Source organism: Zootoca vivipara, chromosome 2 (assembly GCF_965207765.1).
Source record: "Zootoca vivipara chromosome 2, rZooViv2.hap1.1, whole genome shotgun sequence".
NCBI classification, from domain to species: Eukaryota; Metazoa; Chordata; class Lepidosauria; order Squamata; family Lacertidae; genus Zootoca; species Zootoca vivipara.
Window position 1 is genome coordinate 89,720,056 of NC_142584.1, and position 20,034 is coordinate 89,740,089.

General features: G+C 44.2%; 1 protein-coding gene across 2 annotated transcripts in view; it reads right to left on the reverse strand.

Annotated features, from left to right (window-relative positions):
* The window catches only part of LRRN1 (leucine rich repeat neuronal 1), a 29,871-nt gene extending 10,189 nt beyond the window's left edge, over positions 1–19,682 (reverse strand). The window contains exon 1 of one of the 2 annotated variants that reach the window (XM_035108101.3): positions 19,257–19,682. The gene's annotated coding sequence lies outside the window, so the exon portion shown is untranslated. Of the gene's footprint in view, positions 1–18,722; positions 18,914–19,256 lie in introns of those variants that run through there. The other variant, XM_088662380.1, reaches the window with a different exon arrangement.
* Between the last annotated feature and the right edge of the window lie 352 nt (positions 19,683–20,034).

The following is a 20,034-nucleotide window of genomic DNA, read 5'->3' on the forward strand; positions in this document are numbered from 1 at the left end:
AGCAATTACTCACAAAACAATGTATGGAACTGCTTTACAGGCCCGGCTCTAGGTGTACTCCCGGTGGCGCGGGGTGCCAGGGCGCCGGGCCGGCAAGGGGGGGCGCTGCGTGGCAAAGCTGCGTGGAAGCAGTGGGCGGGGGCGCCGGAGCGATCTCCGCGCCTCAGCGCCAGGGCGCCCGACCTGCTGTAGACGGCCCTGCTGCTTTAACAGATTTCAGGAAATAAATAAGAGAAAACTCTTTTGTCTAAAAGACTCCGGAAAGATGGATTTAGACCAAACACCACAAAATTGATCCCTGGGAAATGAAATAGGGAACTGCCTTTGCTTATCTATCTTTCTCTTCATCCTTGTTTTCGAGGAAAGAAAGGAACGGATCCAATAATGAACTCAAAATAAACTAGACATTAGTATTTCCCCATTTATCCAAGAGAAAATTGAAGGGTAGAATGGAAAACCGTTACAAAACTGTATTTCTGCTTCTCTGTAATATCTGAATCAGGAGCTGCTGAGCAGGCCCTGGGCTGGTGTCCAGATACAGTGATTGGTTGGATGGGAGCTAATAAACTGAGTTTGAATCCAGACATGTCAGAGGCTCTGTGGATTAGTGGTTTGGGGGTCCAGGAAACTAGTATGTTGCCTGCTCTGGATGGGGCACACTTTCACTGAAAGAACAGGTCCATAAGCTGGGGGTGCTCTTAGATCCAGCTCTGCTGCTAGAGACACAGAAGTCTCCGGTGTCTGGAAGCACCTTCTGCCAGTTTTGGCTGGTAAAACAGGCATGGTTGTTTCTGGATTGGGACGGCATGACCACTAATCATCCATGCATTGATCACCTCAAAGTTGGATTACTGCAATGTGCTCTATGTGGGGCTACCATTGAGGTTGGGCCTCGACCAGGCATCCCCAAACTGCGGCCCTCCAGATGTTTTGGCCTACAACTCCCATGATCCCTAGCTAACAGGACCAGTGGTCGGGGAAGATGGGAATTGTAGTCCAAAACATCTGGAGGGCCGAAGTTTGGGGATGCCTGGCCTAGAGGCTGCAGATAGTGCAGAACTCAGTAGCTAGAGTGCTTGTGGGGGCAAACTACCACCGACATATAACAGCTTCTTTGTGTGCGCGCAAGATTTGCATGGGCTGCTTATCTGCTACTGGACCAAGTTTAATATAAGGCTTTATAAGGCCCTATAAAGCTCAGGATCAGGTTACGTGGAATACCACCTTATCCCTTATATACCCAGTACATCATTGTATTCTGCGAGAAAGCTTTCTCCTTGGAAGTCCCAAATCAGAGGATTTTAGCGACCGCTGTGAGAGAGCAGATGCTAGACAAGATTAATCTTTGGTCTGATTGCTGGGGCTCCTCTTATGTTAAAGCCTCTTTTATTACTTTTATTGGACCCTGTAAGATTAATGTATTGTCAGCACAGCAACTTTTGTGTTTCTCTGCGGCAAGTACTTATAGCTGGAAATCTTAAAATGCAGCTCCTGCATACTGGCAGTCTGCAAAAGTCAACCCGGGAATTGCAACATTGCCCCTTTCTGTCATTCTCTAGCTATGTATATGTCATTAGCAAAGCATTACCAAATCATCTTAGAAACTTTAAAAATAATAAGTGCTTGCAAATAGTGGGCTGTCAAATTATCGACTATACCAGATTGCTTTTTGGTTTTGCTTTCAGTGGAAGTAAAATATGCCCTTCTACACATTTAAAGACCACGGGGTAAAATGGCAAGACAAATGTAATTGTGTAATTGTTGAATTTACAATGAAGAACCACCTTCAACTACAGTGGTACCTCGGGTTACGTACCTGATTCGTTCTGGGGTGCAGTACATAACCCGAGAAGTACGTAACCCAAACGAGCGCAAAAGTGTGCTTCTGAGCATGCGCAAACTGTGTAGAAGGCTCCTGCGCATGTGTGCACGGCAAACCAGGAAGTAAATGCTTCCAGGTCCGCTGAGTACGTAACCCGAAAAGTACGTAACCCGAAGTGTACGTAACCCGAGGTACTACTGTATTGTGCTCTCTTACATTAGGGGTTTCAAAGCAGCATCTAAACAGCCCAAGAATTTCATAAGATGTTCTATGCAGCAGTGAGCTGAAACCAATTGATTAGGTGATAAATGCTGCTACAGGCTTCTTGAATTCTTCCGCACCTGCTCCCAACTCAAGATAGGATGTGGACTGTCATGCACTAAGAACCATCTTGAGAGAGGTACACAAAATGAAGCCTCAGCTACCCCTTTAGCAGGTACCCATTAAAAAGGAAACATATCCTAATTATAAAAGCTGTACCAAACCTTGAATGACAGGAAGATGGGTGATGTGCTAGCTCAGGCATCCCCAAACTTCGGCCCTCTTCCCCGACCACTGGTCCTGTTAGCTAGGGATCATGGGAGTTGTAGGCCAAAACATCTGGAGGGCTGCAGTTTGGGGATGCCTGTGCTAGCTTCATGTTTCTTATATTGCTAGGTTCCAAGGGGTAGCACAGTTCACAATTTTAGCTATCAGATGCAATCAGGAACTCGTTCTTCCCAATTGCACACAACCAAGAACGTGCTCACTTTTGCGCCTCTCTCTTTCCCACTTTAACTAACCAACATGATTCACAGCGCAGCCAGTAGATGGTCATACAGACCGTTTGCCCACTCACAAGCAAGGAGACTCTGAAGTATGAGTTGCATTTACATGAAATACTGTAGTTTAAGTTGTGTAATGACTGGCTTGGATCTTAAGTTGCTTCTCTGTTCACGTAACAGGATTAACAACCTTTTCCAACTGCAGCAGCTCCCCCCTCCAATATCTGAAATAATGTTTGAGTGTCCCCCAATGGCAGCAGATTTGGGGAGAGTAGAGGGGGCTGCAGAGAAAAGGGAAAGTCAGGAAAGCTTCATTTCATGGGTGTGTCCTCTGCACCATTCAGGGACAAAAGTATGAATCAAAGCCATTCTGAAAAGGCAGATCCAATGTTTTCCTTCCTGTGACTCCCGTTGCAGTCACAGAAATGCCTTTTGTTCAATGTGTAAAAACTCCAGGCTCGGTTTTGTTTTCAAATTCTTAGGGTACAAGAGATTTTTTTCTAAATGGATATTTGGAACACCATAGACAATGCTGTCTCCCTGATCTCAGAATCTGTTCCAGACACAGGATGCCTGATGCTCACATACTACTATTCTTCTTGTAGTGACTTTCACACTTCACTGCACTCTCTCTCTGGGGGCTTCCCCAGTGCCTAGGAAACCCTTTGCTAGGATGCTGGACTGTAAAATCAAATTTAACAACAGTTTCTAAGTGTGCGTTTATTAAATTAACATATTACCGTGTTTCCCCCTTTTTAAGGCGTAGTCATAAAATAAGCCATAGCAGCATTTCTAAGCATTTGAGAAATATAAACCGTACCCCGAAAATAAGCCATAGTGATAGGCGCTGTGCGGAAGAGATCACTGAGCTCCCCGAGTCAGCAGCAGCAACGCCGGCCGCAGCAGTGTTTGCTGAGTCCTTTCTTGCTTTTGGGACTTGGTTACTGTGCTGGCTTGGGATGGTGTGTGTGCAATTGCTGTTGCTGCTTCGTGTTTTTCAGCTGGATTCTCTGGGTTCTAAGCACTTTCCCCCGTTTGTTTGTGAAGCAGCACTCGGCTGCAGCCCCTGCCTCTCCCGACGGCTGCATGAATGCGAGGCTGGATTTGATCGCTATCTCCTTTTCCATTTCTTTTGTCTTTGAGCACCCGGCCCCGCCCCCTCTCCCCTTCGTGGAATGAAGAACGGAGTTTTAGCAGCATTTCCTCATTATAAAAAAAAGGTCAGGAACTTTTACTTTAACCTCAAAAATGGGATATTTCCTCTCTCTAAAAACAACTCTGACCTGAACACCAATATAACGGGGGTAGATCACCTCCAGTTTATAAATCCGCAAGTAGATCGCAGTCTCCTAGAAGTTGGGCTCTATACTTTGGCTGATTGCAAGCCTTTGCATCTTTAAAAAACAAAAACCATGCGCTTCTCAGTCTTAATTTTCCTTTAATTCATCCCCCTATACCCTCCTCCAACCATTGCCTCCTTCCATTCCTTACCCCCCTCCCTCTCTCCCCACTTCCCTCACTCCTGTGCGATCTCATTTAGTCATATACTTGCTTTTTCTGTTGTGTTGTCTATTTTATATTTAATATTATTACCCTTTATGATGTTATTTTTCCCCTTGCGATAATTATTTATTTTTTATCTTTAACTAACTTTCCTTTCCATATTTTTCCATATATAACTCAACACTTTCCCATTCCTTCTTAACTCTTTGGATAGAGTGCCCCCCCATTATTGTTGTTAATTTTACAATTCCTGGATTTTTTATGGAACCGAACAGCTCGGGTGCTTCAGAATGTGCCTTCTGTTGCTACAGGGCTATGGGGCTTCACTATTTGACCCCCCCCCCAGGTTGGGATTTTTAAAGTAGTTCTGTGGGTCCCAGGGCACAGAATCACCCCCGATCCTTTCCTTTGTCTAAACAGACCTATTCCCCCCTGACTTTGGAAGGCTGTGCTTCAAGGGTGATACCAGGGGTTTTTTAAGACCTGCGCCTCTTAAGGATTGTTACAGTCCATAACTTCCATTGCTTTCTACAGGGTTGGGGGTTTAAAGCACTGCCACCCCCACCCCACCCTGCAGGCGCTCGGAACTGGCAGCGCCAACAACGCGCCCAGCAATGTGCAGAAGAGAGCACCGAGCATCCTGAGCCAGTGGGTCCCAGTTGTACCAGCACTTTTTTTTTTAAAAAAAGACACCCCCTGAAAATAAGCCACTGTGTGTTTTTTTGAGGGAAAAAAGTTATAAGACGGTGTCTTAAAAAAGGGGAAACACGGTAATGACTAAGGCTATCGGAAAAAACATAAAGCTTGTGATAAATACACGTATAAACAGTTCATCCATTTTTATAGCCTTGACTCTTCAACAATACGGTAGCAAAAATGAAAGCGCACAAGGATTTATATTGGCAGGGGGCAGCTGAAAATGAGGGAGCGGGGACCTAAATGGCCCCTCCTCGTATTTACAGCTCTTCTGCAATAATTTGTTCAGTATTGCAATGAAACATAAAATAAAATGGCAAATCGCAATTGCTGGAATTCGCTATATCACTGGTGCAGTCATCAGGAGAGGAACTTCCTCTTGTGCCCCATAACACTGGGCTCTGCTCCATGATGACACAGAGCAGGGCAATAGTGTAGTGTTCTGGAAACTCCTTCTGGTGCATATCAGATAGGTGCCAACCATTTGGGAATATATTTTTATTCCATCAAGCCTTCCTAGAAGGCTAATCCAGGCCTGGATCGGTTATTGTTTATATACTGTTAATTTTGAAACAGTATCATGCTATTTCAATAAGCTTTCATGCAGTTCTTAATCTCTATTGTATTGATCTGGTTCCTGTTTGGTATATTTGCCTTGAGGTTCTTTTGAATAGAAATAGATTTTTTTAAAAAAATTTGTTAATAAATAAAGATCTCTTGATTTACTATACCTACTACATTATGGAAATTATTAATTATTATCACGCCCACAACACCACCTCCGTGAGATGCGGAAGTGGCTTTATTATTATTAATTAATTAATAATTAATTCAAGGTTATTTTGCTGGTTATTAAAAATCAGGTGAGTCAAATGCCTACACATTTTCCCATTATCTGTTACTGAAAATAGTGGCAAGGTAGCCTGCACCTCATCCCATAAGTCGATGTGCAGTGTCATAAGTGCCACACTTCCAAGGCTTCCTTGCATGACATTTTTTTATTATCTTTAATTCTTTTTTAAAAAAACATGAATTCAGCTTCCCACAATCTACATGCTTTTGTCTGGAAAAGGCCTGAGCTAGCCCTCATCTATTGTATAGCTCTGTATTTTTAATTAATTCCTCATCAATTGATTGATTGATTTTGGGGGGGATAATTTGTATATAACCACCAATTAACCCCATCCATCAACAAAGCTACCCCCATTTTTTTCATAGACTTCCATCTGCACATTGTCCACCCACTCAACAAAGACTAATTTCTTTCTTGAGAGGAATACATGGTTGTTTCTGACTATGCACATCCTCTGCTACTTTACAAAAGCATGGAAATCTCCTTTCTCTCTCTCCCGCCCCCTTTCCTGCTCATCTCTTGGATTAAGATAAAATGTGCACAGGTGAAACTGTAAATATTTAGCATACTTTGTGAAACAGGAGACATTCATCACAGTCTTCCATGAAGGAAACAGGCACATTGTGATAAAGGTTTTACGATTTAATACCAGCCCAGATTAAGGGACAAACTGAAAAATAAATACATTACGAAGCACTGGTGGATACATATCCTCCGGCACACCTAACTCTATGAAAGTACCCCAATGAAAGTAGCACAAGCCCACTGATTTCAACAGGTGTACTCAGAGTGTGATTTAGTTCACTATTGTCCAAAGGCACGGTAAACATCAGCCGGGCATCCTGAGTATAATTAGGCAGTGTTACCAGATCACAACTGAAACTGCACATTTGTTTTGCAGAACACCTGCATAGGTGTAAGTAGCAGCTGTGTGCCCCTGTCTGCTTCACTCATCAACCCCACCTTGCCTAAGACACTTACCTCCTTCCTTTCACACCTCACCAAACCTCCGCAGTCCACCTGGGCCTCCCGCCTGCCCGCTCTGCCTTCTTTGTCAGAACTTTGTAACTCTGCCTCCAAATCTTGTCTGAGCAAAGCAGGCATCTTGAACAGAAATTGGTACAAATGCTACAACCGAGGGGAAATGTCGTGCCTGCTGTATGTAATCAACACAGGCCAAATAATGCTGTGGCTTAAACTGATGTCCTGGAGGAAGTTATTTGAAGACGTCTTCTACCAGTGTGAAAATATTTACTGCTGCATTTTGCCACATGCCAACATGGACGTACACATCATTTGTAGGTTTGCAACAGTGATAAAAAAGGGTATTCTGTGAAGGTAACAAACCTCTGTGCATTCCTTTGGGAACAGCACATTCTTAACTGACAGTACTCAAGTTTGGTGTATGTTTCTTGTTTGCTTGGCTTAAAATCACTGCAATCTCCATATATGCTAGAAATACCCGACACAGTGGCTTACAAACCATCTTAGCTTCATTAAGGTTTAAAGGATCCAGTCTGAACCTAGATGGGAGACCAGCTGGGAATTCCTGTATGTCACCACCTTCAGTTTCCTGATGGAAGTAAGGCAGCCAGGATATAATTGTACTACAATAAAATAAAGTAAATAGACCTACTTTTTAAAGAGGCTATTTTCTGTAGAAGAGATCTACCTTCAATCTTTTATACCAAGACAAATAGGTTTGCATTGTTGCATCAGGTGTTAAGCATCAGCAAACAACAAGTCCTATTAAAGGGCAGCCTTCCCCTTCAATATCTTTTGGACTACAACTCCAATCAGCCCCAACCAACATAGCTAATGTTTAGGGATGTTGGGAACTCTAGTCCAAAACACCTGGAGGCACTGCTGAGGAAGGCTGCCATAGGGTAAAATACTTATGCTTATGATTATTATTATTAAAGATCGCTAACTAATGGTTCCTTCCATGGTTCTAGATTCAGGTAGGTAGCTGTGTTGGTCTGACACAGTCAAAATATATAAAAGCTTTTGTGTGCATGCACTTATATCTGAAGAAGTGTGCAGTCACACAAAAGCTTATACCAAGAACAAACTTAGTTGGTCTCGAAGGTGCTACTGGACAATTTTAAGAAAATATTTTAATGGTTCCTTGTCATTCTGGGGTGCCAAAGGCTTCCTTCCTGGGCCCCTTTGTTGTTCAACATCTTTATAAACAACTTGGACAAAGGAACTGAAGGGATGCTCATCAAATTTGAGGAGGACACCAAACTAGGAGATGTAGCTAATGTCACTGAAGACAGAATCAAGATTCAATATGACTTTAACAGATTGGAGACCTGGGCCAATACTAAACAAATGAATTTCAATAAGGACAAACGTCAGGTTCTGAACTTAGGCAGGAATAACCAGCTGCACAAATATAAGATGGGGGACACCTGGCTTGCCAGTAGTACATGTGAAACGGATCTAGGGGACTTAGTGGCCCACTTGCTTAACATGAGTCAATAGTGTGATGCAGCAGCCAAAAAGCAAGCAAACAAGCAAAAACTAATGCTATTCTAGGCTGCATCAACAGAAGTACAGTGGAATCTCGGTTTACAAACATGACCCGTTCCACGGAGGCGTTCATAAACGGAGGCATTTGCTCCCCGAAGGCACACTTCTGCGCGTGCGCAAAGCGCCGATAGTACCACTGTATAGTGTATAGGTCAGGGGAAGTTATAGCACCACTCCATTCTGCCTTGGTCAGACCCCACCTGGAGTACTGTGCCCAGTTCTGGGCACCACAATTTAAGGCGGATATTAATAAGCTGGAATGTGTGCAGAGGAGGGTGACAAAGATGATCAACGGTTTGGAAACCAAGTGGTATGAGGAACTGTTGAGGGGACTGGGTATATTTAGCCTGGATAAGAGGACAGTGAAAGGAGATACAATAGTCATCTTCAAATACCGTGTTTCTCATATTATAAGACATGTCTTATATTTATTTTTTCCTCAAAAAAACACACTATGGCTTATTTTCAAGGGATGTCTTATTTTTTCCTCCTCCTCCTGCCACGGTCGGCATTGCTGCTGCGCCTATCACTATGTCTTATTTTCGGGGTATGGCTTATATTCATTGAATGCTTAAAAATCCTGCTATGGCTTATTTTATGGGTATGTCTTAAAATATGAGAAACAGGGTATCTAAAGGGCTGTCACATGGAAGATGGCACAAGCTGGTTTTCTCCTGCTCCGGAGGGTAGGACCTGAACCAATGACTTCAAGTTACAGGAAATAAGATTCCAACTCTGTCAATATAGGTTTTTAAACAGAGGGTGGATGGTCATCTGTCATGGCTGCTTTAGTTAAGAATCCTGCATTGCAGGGGATTGGATTAGATGGTCCTTGAGATTCCTTCTAACCCTACAGTTCTATGATTCTATGGTACTTGCATAGCCAGAGTCCTGATCTGACAATGCATGGCAGCACCTTACTCAATGCATGTCTCAAGGTCTGTCCCTGATTTTGCTGTTCTATCATTTCTCAGCAGTTGAGAAGCACTCTGGTAGATTCACAGCCTTCACTTACAAAACTGGTAGCCTTTCATTAACCTTCTATTTAAACATGACCGTTACTTGCAGCTGTCTACTTATAAAAGCATGTCATTACAGTTACCTAACTTTCAAAACTCTTTTGGAAGTTATTTGGAGACCAGAAATAGTTTTATTTTCACCATGGCATTGAACTGTTTAGCTGTACACCTGCAGCAAGGGGCAATGTGTTGCCATGAAGTCCTGTTAGTTAGCAGATTAGCAAAGGTGTGCAATGAAAGAATACACCAAAGTTTGCATAAAAGACTGGATCCCTGGGAGCACCTGCACCACTTCTCCTGACCTCTGAAGTACTCTAATCAAAGCACACTTCTGCAAGTGCTGTTGACAAATGTCTGGTGCACAGTGCAATGCCACTTAAGGTGAAAAATGGAGGGCATTAATGACAAAACTGCCATTGATTCCATCCCTTTCAGTATTTCATTTCTTATACCCTTTAAAGGATCTCTCTCGCGAACAATCTAAAATATGATATAGTGATATAAATCATTTTATTGCAGGACAAATTATATGACAGAAGTCACGAAGTTATACAACAAGTACAAGAGGCTGAAACAGTGATTTACTGTGTTTAACACATTTGTATGCCACTCCTCAGTTAGCAAGAATGTCCAAGGCTGCTCACAACAAAACAGTATAAAACATGTGACAGATGTCCCCCCTCCCTGCCTGTGCCCTCCAAATGTGATTGGACTCCAATTCCCACCATTCCCAACAAGAGGCCATACCTGACTGAGGCTGATGGGAATTGGAGGACACCGGACCGGGGAAAACACCATGTGCTAAATGATAAGTAGTGATGCATTAGAGAAACATGTAGCTAAACCTGAACTGGAAATTTGTCTTTCTAATGTGAAGGTGCTGCAAAACAAATTGTGGGCTAGTCTAGTACAGTCATACCTCGATTTGCGACCGCCTCAGTTTGCGACAGCTTCGGTTTCCAACCACCGTGGACCTGGAAGTGTTTTCATCCGGGTTCCGAGGTGCTTGGATGCACAGAAGCGATCTGCACAGCGCGTGCATGCACAGAAGCGCTCTATCGGCGCTTCGCACACACGCAGAAGCATGCAACGGGGAGCGACCGATTCGGGGAGCGACCGACTCCGTGGAACGGATTGCGGTCGCAAACCAAGGTATGACTGTATCTTTCTGAAGGACAACTTTTTTTAAAGGCCTCAAGCTTGTTACAGAAGCTGTGTTTCTTCCTTGCCGTTGTCAGTAATTTAGTAGCTGCCAAATGAATGAATGAATAATAGACGCATGATTGGCTTGTATGAGCATAAGCTTGACATCGTCAGCATCACTACTGAATTTGCATCCTAGGCTTCCTTCTGAAGGAGCCCGTGGCAGCAAGTAATGTAAGGATGTTACATGTAACCAAGACATGAACCAATACTACAAATCTTTCCTTGCATTTTAGCTGCAGTTCTCCAAAGGCAGCTTGTTTTCTTTTGACACCACAAATAACTGTTAAAGAAGTGAACTTGGAAACTGCACGTGGACAGCAGTAAAGCAGCTGCGAAGGCATTTTTTCCCCTTAAAAAAAGTTACTGTTCTTATAAATATAGAAGTCCATCACTGGCAAGGGAGGTGCACATTGTATGTGCCTTTTCTCTTTATTTCTGAGGCGCAGGGTTTGTAAGTAGGCCTCTTCTGCCTGCTTAAATCTGTATGAAGTGGGTGTGGGTGACCTGGAGTGGGTTGGTCCTTCATCTCTGTTGCTTGCACATTTTTCTTTTCTGGAAGCCACCTGGCAAGTCTTTACACTCCCCCCCAAACAACAACAACAACAACAACAACAACACACCAGTGCGCTAGGTAACAGAATGCTGATTGGGGACCATAATTTAACATTCCTTTGCTATAGCTTCTTTGTATGGTGCTGCTGTTGGGTAAATTACTCTCAGTATTTATATATAAAATTGTCTGGTACCCTTTCAAAGGGGTAACTATCCAACTAGTTGCCATCTACAGCAGAGTTGAAAAACAGCAAATGTCTTGTTGTAGGATTGGGTTTTTGTTTGTTTGTTTACTGGCTCTCCTCCAAGCTTGTGGATTTGTTAAGGGGGAAGCACTGCTCTTTTCGTTTTGCTAAAAATTGCATGGAGGCCAACTTTGCATGGTTGTTGTGAGGACCATATATATATATATATATATATAAACACTTTGGCAAAATTAAAATGCTGTTAGAAAAAGCAGAAAGCTGCAGATGAGAACACTGTGTTCAGAGCCTAAACACAGTATAGGCACATAGATTACACGTGGCTTGCACAACTCGCCCAGTCAAGCCTGTCCCAGCAGACATCCATTCACACATTGGAATTGCTATGGACTTGCATGTGATATCTAACATGACTAGGTCATAATATCCTGGTTGTGCCCCACATGATTATTATTTTTGATTTTTTTAGTATTTGTTTTAGTATTTTTCAAAACCTGCCCTCTCCTGTTGCCTTTTTCATTATTATTTTTTTAAAAAGACCTCACATCAACAGAAATCACGAAGACTTGATAGAAATATTAAAAACCAGCAATAAAACTGTATATAATTATAAAATGCAGAAGGACTAGAGGCTAAAAAAGTTAAGTCAAACAAAACACAGGGCCTCCAAAGGCTCCAAAATCATGTAAGTCTTCACAAGACAGCAGGATCCCATCCAATTCATGGCCATCTGTGATACCGTGAAGTTCCAAAATTGGGCACCACCACGGAAAAGGCCCTACTTTGGGTTCCCACACAATGGGCCACACACATTAGCAACCCCCTCCCACTACTGATCTCAGGACTTGGCCTGGTTGATATGGGGAATAGCATCCCTAGTACTTAAAGAGGATGGAAGGGAAGGTGACCAATACCATTAGCATTCCTGAGCCCACTACCCTGAAATATATCTGTTGGAGGATGTTGTGGGCTTGGAAGAACATATCCAACCTGATTAGTCTCACCGCTGCCCCCCCTCAAAAGCCCTGAAACTGACATATCGATTTTCCCTTCCACTGATGTCAATGAGAGGCTTCAGAAAAACCCCTCACCACCCTTCCACCACCTGGAGCAAGCCAGCAGGCTTAGGAAGTGGCAGTTCTCCCACAGAATCCTTTCCCCCAAACCTTAAGATTGTAAACCTCTTGGCACAGAGGCCCTGATGAACTTTATTGCCAACCCCACTGTGTTCAGTACTTTTAATATTTTTACCGAACAGGGAATGGAGATGGGTTGTGGGAAGGTGACTCTGTCACGTGAGGAAGACAGGAGCCAAGGAGAGTTTTTAAACCCCAAACAAAGTTCACCATTCCTTTTGCTGGACTATACGACCTCTTGGGAGTCAAGTTGAACATTTCCTATATAAATATCCTGTAAATCTTGAATGCCAGGTAAAGCTTACTTTGTGACACAACAGTCCCAGATTCCTGAGCCCACAGGACACCTGCAAACCCACATTAGTGTGGCAGCTTGCTGGATGAAGTGCTTAATTGGCTGGAGGCCTGCAATTAGCTTTTGTTAAACTGAAAAGGAGAAGTGCAATAAATTAACATTGTAGAAAGTGAATTAAAAGGGAAGAAATTGCTATGGGGTGCTTTTAAAAAATGTTTAAAGTCACCCTTCCCATAGGTTTGTCCCCCTTGCCTGGCAGACATTTTCTAGGCACAGAACTGAGAAACCCTTTTAGCTTGGAAGGATGAAGTATCACACGTGTATTGTTCATGTAACTATGGTAACCTACAAATGACACCAGTGTTTCTATTTCATACACAAATGAGAGGACAGCTGTGGGGACCACATGCCTGCCAAAGAGTATTATTGGTGAACTGGGATAACTCGAGTCTGAAAATTACAGTTTGTTTTCATTAAGAAAAGCTCCAAAATTAAAGAAATAATAAAAGAGCTTAAAGTAGCACTAGAGAAGACAGATTTCGTTACTACAAGTATCTTCATTATTTGTTTTTTTTCCTTTTCCTTTTTCTGAATGAATGTGTATATTAAACTAATATTCTAATGTCCTTTGTTAAAGGTTATTCACCTGTTCCATTTCCTGTTCCCTTTCTTTAAAGCTATTCTCATGCCCTGACCCTACCTTAATCCTTCCTGGTTTTTTTAACCTATTCAGATTGCAAATACCTAGGAAAACTAAATGATCTAAGCCAACTTCCTTAGAAGAAACACTCTCAGGCCATCATCCAAAGGCTACTTGATCTACAAAGGGTTGCAGTGACATCTGAGAATCAGGTTCCTAAGGCTAACCAAAAGAACAAAACTAAAAAATAAAGGTGCAAACCTATACATATTTATCAGTGTAAATCCCATTGACTGCAACACCTCAAGCACCACCTGTCTCCATATGAACTGACCTGGACACTGTGAACATCATCTGAGGCCCTTATTTGCATGCCTCCTCCATCATGAAGAAGAAGAAGAAGAGGAGATTGGACTTGATATCCCACCTTTCACTCCCCTTAAGGAGTCTCAAAGCAGCCAACAATCTCCTTTCCCTTCCTCCCCCACAACAAACACTCTGTGAGGTGAGTGAGGCTGAGAGACTTCAGAGAAGTGTGACTAGCCCAAGGTCACCCAGCAGCTGCATGTGGAGGAGCAGGGAAGCAAACCCGGTTTGTGGAAGAAGGAGATTATGGATTTGTTTACTGAATGTTTTTATTATGTTTTATTATGCTTCAAAGCAGATATGCACTGTAAAACTGGAACTCCCTCTTTGTTAAAAATTTCAGGCATACTTAGAGGGTTTTGGTTTTTAAAAAGTTCTTAGTATGTGCAATAGATTTCAGTTCAGCTCTAAGATGAGTACAAAAAATTAAATCCAGATTTTCAATAGTTTGGGTGCACAGTGCTTTTAACTGCCGTATATTCCGGCGTATAAGATGACTGGGCATATAAGACGACCCCCAACTTTTCTAGTTAAAATATAGAGTTTGGGATATACTCACCATATAAGAAATACCACCCGGCGTATAAGATGACCCCCGACTTTTGAGAAGATTTTCCTGGGTTAAAAAGTAGTCTTATACACAGGAATATACAGTGCATATTTAGAAAATAATGGGGCCTGAAAGAATCAGGGACCTTTTCCTCTTTTTGCTTGCTTCAGAAGTGAACGGAACAAAACTGCATCAAGGAAAATAGTTTCTCCTGACCAAATATGTATCTGATTATGTTAAAACGAATGCCTGATTTGACTTGTAAAGTTTGCTACTTGTCTTAAAAGGTTCAGAGAACTTAAATGATTTCCCACACTAAGCTGCAGTTATGCAAGTTGATTTACATTTAATCTTGAGCTTGTAATTGTTTATTTTGAATACTTCCCTTAATGTTTGAACAGCTCTACTTAAGACTTTTCTTGTATTACATTACACTTTACAACACAATGTATTAAGAGAAACAAACTGCAGAAGAGCAAGTTGTGGACTCTTAAATTGTCTCAATATATTGTACTAAATTACAATGCTATTCTAGCAGCTCTGCTCCACTCCACTCAAGCCTAGCAGGACAAGGGAAATCAGAACCCTGGGCAGCTCCCACGGACTCTGCTGGCTGGGTTTTGCAAATGTTTGGAGTCACCTGGAGCCTTAAAAGATTGGCAGGGTTTGACATTGCAATGGCTTTGCCACACCTGTCCCCTTTTGCAATATTTAAAGGGGAAATGGCTCATCTAGGGCAGTTTATTCAGTTTCCCCATAGTTTCCCTAGCTGATCTTATCCACATTGCACTTCAACTTTCTCAGGATGTAAAAGCCACTTCTGGAAATATAGTGGAAAACAGCACAGGTTTAGCACTTTCCATGTTATTTGGGCCCAGGAAAAAAAAACTGTTTCCAAATAACATGGAAATGAGCACTAAATGTTTCAGTTAGGCATGTGAATACAGCCCAGATCAGTCAGAAAGTAAAGGAGAGGGGCTTGTGTGCCCTGTGAAGAATCCACGATCCAGAACTCAAGCATAACACTGCAAGCATAACTTTTCAGGCATATTGTCTGCAACATACTAAAAGTAGTAGAAAACATCACAAACCATTCAGACTTCTGAACAGCTAGTCATCCATGGGGAGGGAGGCAAGGCATCTTTATACAAGTTGTCACTTTTATGCCACAAACGTTGGATGCAGCTACATAAGGAAAGGTAGGCTAGTAACCTTTCTGGATTTATTTGCAAGGCTGAAACAAGAGATATGTAGAAACCCTACATGGGATGGCTCTCTTCTGACAAGCTCGTGTACACCCTTACCTTAAAACAAAACAAAACAGGCCAATAACTTCAAATTCACAATTCACTGGAAGTATAAAGGCAAGATCTGATTGCATGAAATAATAGCCCGCTTTAGATAGGATTCCTGCAAACAGGACAAGTGTGGCAAAAGTGCTTGCTTCAGCCTACCACGGCTCTACTCGCCATTGCTGTTTGGGACTATAACTTTGAAAACAGGGAGCCTGCTCTACACATGGGGACTCCACAGTTTGGAAAACTGATCATGAAGGGTTCTAAATTGCACAAGACGTCCTCAAATGTAGAGCAGGTGTTGCTGCATTGGATTATGACTTCTGAACCATGGCAACAGGAGTTGCACAGGTTTCGGGGTGGGAGTGGCTAAAAGCAGCCACATTCACACCACTAATCATATTCTTGAAGGCAACCCCTGAAGGACGTATTTAAAAGCACTTCCTTTCCACTTTTTAATAAGTTAATGGACGCATTGAGCAGTGAAGTAATTTCACATGGGATCTCACAAAGAAGAAAATGACGTACAACCTAAGAGTTTCCCCGATGTATTCCTTGGCAACTCCCAAACAGTTCAAAGAGAAGCGGGGGAGCTGATCATTCAGTGGTGATGCTTCTTTCTCCCGCCTGCAAACTGTACTGCAAACTCTTCCTTTGATTCTGCCTCTTTTTCTAGCTGGTTGCTCTCTGGGAAGCACGCAATGAACCGGCACTAAATAACTTAGCGAAACATGTAAAATAGCAGGCGAACATCTGTTGTCCACCCCGAAACAATGCCAATACAACCAATACAATGCCTTCTTTCCCGCTAGCTCACTGAAACGCCTTCTTCAATGAAACCGTGGAACCCAAGGGTTAACTGCTTTCTTAGTGAATGGGGTCTTTTGCTTTTGGCTATGCAGCTAAACAAAAGAGGAGGCAACTGGTGCCTGGCACACAAGGAGGTATATTCATCCATGCTCACGTGTACTCCACACCATTAGTCTGTGATGAGGGCTCCACAAAGCCAGAAGGTGAAATGCGCCAGCTGCTGTCTACCAAACTAATGCCTGAAAGGGCAGAGGAAAGGGCATGCTTTGAAGACCTATAAATTGCCATGGTATTTTCTAGCATTTCACACTGAACCACACTGAATGCTTTGTGCATGTGGTTTTGGTGTTTTTTCCCCTTAAGCACTTCAAAGTCTTTAGAGGTGCGCACAACCATTTAAAAAGATTAGGTCACCATTAAAACCCACTGACTCAGGATCTTGTCCTATCTGGCCTGAAGGCAAGGAACCTTACTGCATCCTTTATTTGATGTCAATGTCATGAACAACACAGAGAAAGGGAGGGAACTGCAGTTTGTCTTTAAGGGCAAAGCTACATTCGGTTCAAACTTAACAGAAAACAAAGTACGGTAATACTCTGGAAAACAAAGTAATACACTCCCCTCTGGAATGTAGTTGGAGAGAAAAAGTTCTGAACATCTGGAAAGATATGAAAGAAGCAACTCTAGCCTTTTACTTGAAGCTCTCAGATACTGATAGCACAGTTTTATATAGAACAGTAATATAGGGAGATAGATTGAACTCCTACTCATTTGAAGGTTTCCAAAACAGGCTGCTTATTGCTGGAATGAGGCTAGGCAGAAGCTGAAAGACCTGGGAATGTCTAAGGGTGGTGCCCTGCCTCAATGCATGACAAGAACATAGGAAGCTCCCTTATAACAAGTCAAATCACTGGTCCATCTAACTCAGTATTGTTCCCATTGCCTGGCAGTAGCTCTCCAGAATTTCCAGTGGGAGTATTTCCCAGTCTTACCTGGAAGGTCAGAGACTGAACCAGGGACCTTCTACAACTTTGTTAGGGCCCATCCCCAAAAGGATTACTACATTCCTCCCCTCTGGGTGTGATTCGGAGATCTCCTTTCCCTCACTGGAGAATGGCTTCCTTCTTCAGAAACTGGATTCTCTTGAGAACAGCTCTGTGCCTCTAGCCTCCTGGCTAGGTGACCTTGCCTAAAGTCTTCACTGTCTAAAACCTCAGTAACAACTCCAGGACTTTGTACTTTTGGATGCTCGTTCTTCTCACACGATGGCTCAGACACAGGCACACCAGTTTGTACGTGGATGTTGGTCTTCAAGTTGCCAGGCCGTCTGGCCATCAGTTTCAACAAATTTGGGGGAAGAAAAGCCCCTGTTTGATCTTGTTTCCTACCTGGAATCTCAATGTTGCAACAAACTTCTCCAGAGGGAGCATATTTTACCCTATCATGGTCAGATTACTAGAGACAGCTTGCCATATAAATGTCCAAACAGCAAGGGGAGCTGGTGCAGAAGAGTGGGGTGGGGGAGCAACCCTCACACTAAGCCTTTATACCATTTTCTTAAGGTCTATTGTTAAACTGAAGACTCCTTGTCTTTTCAAATCCCTTCATGTGAATGGATGAGGCAAGACATCTGCCAGGGTGCATTCCCATTTGCATGCAAATCAGAGATTTAGGGGGACACAGCACCAGCCTCCTCATCACCATGAGAAATGGGAAGCACAGAAACTTCAGCCTGGTACTGTCCCCCTTGCCTGCGCCTTAGCAGCTCAATGCAGCAAGTCCATTAAAAATCAGAAGGAAGTAAAAAAAGAAAAGAAAGAGGACAAACTTAAGTAGTGAAGTGTTTCTTAAGAGCAAGACAGAGGAAAGTAACAGAAGCCATCCAGGCATCAGAGGATATTCCAGAAAACAACTTCTTGACTTTGACTAATTTTACACACATGCTTTTTTATAAAGAAGAAGCCTCTCCTGGAGGGTACACTAACACAGTCCCAAAGTCTGACACTCATGAAATAATCACTGGTCATAACTTTCCTGGCGGCAACCAGCTCTCCAATGCAGAACATGACAATTGCAGATAAAGCACATGCACCCCACTGAAGTGCTTCAAGCCTCTGCAGAAAAAGACAAGGCAGGGAAAGAGTTTCATGATTCGGCTGAAAACACAAACTAGCAAACTGTGTGCTCAGGGAAGATTGGGGGGGGGGGCATCTTCACCATAGCTGCTACCAGCCAGCATCCTCTTCACCCTCCTGCCTTGGGAGAGGACAAAGGACACTAGCTGGCAAACTTTCCATACTTGGTCTGTCTGGGCTAGATGAGAGACGGCAACAGCAGCAGCAGCAGCAGCACCCCCCCTTAGTCTTCCAGCCAGCTGGATGGAGGCAGCGAGCTTTTGGAATCAGCACACCTATTGCAAAAAAAGAACAACAGCTAACACCCAACTGCTCGCCACCCCCAAACCAGGTTAGATTGACCTTTGTTTCTTCTTTCTAGGGTCTCCAACCACACGTCAGCACTTAAGAAAAAAATTTGGGGGCAAAGGAGAGGGGAGAGAAGACAATCGCCCCCTTGTTTACCTCCTTTCCCCTTCTAACCATGGCCAGAAATTCAGGGCCAGAGGGCAGGGTGCTGTTTGCTCCATCTGTTTTTTCCCTTTGCTTATCAGCCTTCTGGACGCTCCCCGCTAGGCAACGCTCTCTAAGCGTCCCAATTCCCTGCGCAGCCTTTCCAAACAAAAGCAATCCCTGCTAGGTGACACCTCAGCCTCTGCTCCCTGGAGGGCTCGCTTATCGTTCTGCCGAGTGAAATGCCATCACCTCCCATTCCACACTCCCATTCCCGACACTGGTGGTTTGGTGGAATGCTAGGTATATAGCATATATACTATATAGCATTTCCCTCCCTGCTTACTACTCCATAGCAACTTGGCTTCCGCTTTAACCCCTTCCCTGCCCAGGTAAGCCATCTCCCTTCCTCCCCGCTGCCCAGACGTAGGAGGACACACTTACCCGAAGAGAGAGAACAGCGGCCGCTAGGAACGAGCCTCGCTTGCCTTCCCCCCCATGCAGGACGCAAGAGAGGCTCCTTAAACCGCGCCCGGAAAGGCACAACAATTCCCGGTGGCGAGGGGAGCCGAGGAAGCTCGCTTAGCCAGGCTCCGGCAGCTCGAGTTTCAAGTCTGCGGCCAGAAGGACGGAGGGGCGCGCCCCCCTCTCCTGCCGCCGCCTCTTCTTTCTCCGAGGCGACCGCGACTGTAATTTCCACTTGGGGCCCCCGCGGGCAAGATGCGCGCTCTTCTTCTTCCTCCTCCTCCTCCTCCCGCTGGCCGGGGGTCTCTTCGTGCTCGCTAGCGCCTTCCCTCCTCCCGCCGCGCGCACTTGCTGCTGCTGCTTGCCTCTGCCTCCTCCTTCTGTCTCCTCAGCTCGGCTTTGCACAGCCCGCAGCCGGCGTGCACCTGGTGTAAGCAAAGCAGGTCAGCTGACGGGCTGCCTCGCCATTGGCCGCTCGCCGCGCGCCCTCCCCCCCCCGCGCCCGCTTCGCAATACACCCGAGACCCGAGCAGGGCACCATCTGTAGGGGCTGGTAACAAAGGGGGAAGGCGAGGGAGCCTGCTCGAGGGGGCCGCGAGGGGCTTCTGCCCTGCTGCCACGACTGCTGTGGGAACGGCGGCGAAGGGTGGGGTGGGCGACAGGCAGCGACAAGAGCCCCCACCCTCACCGCGTCTCGCAGACCCCTTTTCACTGGGGCCTGAGCAAGGGGACGGAGCGGGGAGGGAGGCTGCTTCTT